This window comes from Cryptomeria japonica, chromosome 2 (assembly GCF_030272615.1).
Source record: "Cryptomeria japonica chromosome 2, Sugi_1.0, whole genome shotgun sequence".
In the NCBI taxonomy this organism is placed as follows: domain Eukaryota; kingdom Viridiplantae; phylum Streptophyta; class Pinopsida; order Cupressales; family Cupressaceae; genus Cryptomeria; species Cryptomeria japonica.
The window spans coordinates 38,682,479-38,684,301 of NC_081406.1; positions in this window are offsets into that span (position 1 = coordinate 38,682,479).

Sequence of the window (1,823 nt, forward strand, 5' to 3'; positions counted from 1 at the left end):
GATCAGGTCTCCTAGCATGAATTTTTGTGGTCTAGCTCTGCGATCAAAAATTTTCTTTACCTTGGCTTGATGTGTAGTGATATGGTCAACCAACTCCTACCTCTCTTCGACAATTTTTGAAAGGTACATAACTCGCTTCTCCAGAGCATTTTGAATTCATTTTCAATCTGCCCATAATACCAGTTCAAATAGAATCATACCTATGGCCCTTTTTGGTGAGGTCCTATCTACCCATAATGCTTCATATAGCCTTTTATGATAATCCTTCACATTCTCTGTCACCGATTTCCATATTATAGAGCTCAAATTATTATTGCTAGATTCGGCCTAGCCATTTCCCCGTAGATAGTAATCTGAAGAATGGGACAAAAGAATACCATGATCATAACAAAACATGCTCAATTCTTTCGATGAAAAATCTATGGCATTATCAGCTACAATTTTCTAGGGAATACCAAACCTAGTGAGGATATTCTCTTTGAGGAAGTTGCAAAGAATTTCTAAAGTAGTCTTCCTAACCAAAAATTTTTCCACCCACTTGGTAAAATAATTTGTAGCTGTGAGAATATGAGTGTGAACAACACTTGACATGGGGTTCAATGGGCCAATAAAATCTAAACCCCATTTCTTAAAGGGTTCATCTATGACAACCGGCCTTAACGGTAATGCAGCTAATTGGGGCTTCCCTAAGAAGAGCTTACATTTTTCACAGCCTGTGACCCATCTATATGCATCCTTAAACATACCTAGCTAGTAGTAACAACTCTCGAGAATCTTAAAATTTGTTACTATTGATGAATAATGTCCCCCACATGCTTCACTATGAAAGGCTTTTAGAAGTTTTTCCAGCTGCTCCTTGTCAACACAACTTAGGAATGCTCCATCTAGAACTTTCTTATACAAAATATCATCAACAATCACATATTTGGATGCCTTTAGTCTAAGATTTCTCTTGTCTTTAGAAGTTAAATGATTTGGGCATTCTCCATATGTCAGGAAAATGAGCCACATCTATGAACCATTCATCTTGCAAGCTGACAAATAAAATAAGTGGCAGTTCTTCTTTTCATCTTTATTTTTAGCTATCAAATGACATAATCCTTTCCCCCAAACTAATTTGGTTGGCTTAATATCCAAGTCAAATTCTTGAACTTTTGAAACCCAAGCTTCTCTATTGTTTATCCCCACCTCCTGTTGGGTCAAGATACTTTTCACCATAGGATTTAGCACAAAAACAACTGAATGAGAATACACAATATAATACCTGAAGTGCTTGACAACTTTAACAACTGCAAAGGCCTTCTTCTCAATTAATAATAATTCAATTCATTCTTTTTAAGAGGGATGCTCATGAACGCGATAAGGACTTCTTCATTCAACTCATTCTTTTGTAAAAGAATGCCAAACATTGTGTGTTTGGAGGCATAGCAATACATGATGAAATCCTTTTTGAAATCAGGATTAATTAGAGTTGGAGCTTGAGAAATTGCCTCTTTTACCTCCTCAAAGGATTTTTTTTCTTCTTCCTTCCATTTGAAAATCTTCTTTTCATTCATCATACTTATAATGTGTTTGGTGACTTCAGCAAAATCTGGCAAAAATCTCTTGAGAAAACTCACATGTCCAAAGAATGATTTAACATAGCTTTTGGTTGATGGAAAACTCAACTGTTGAATCTCCTTTACTCGATCAGGATCAATTTTAATTCCATCTTTTGAGACTATATGCCCTAGCAGCTTCCCCTATGTAACACAAAAAACAAATTTATTTGGATTCAGAGAGATACCATGATCTCCACACCTTTGTAGCACGGTCTCCAAATC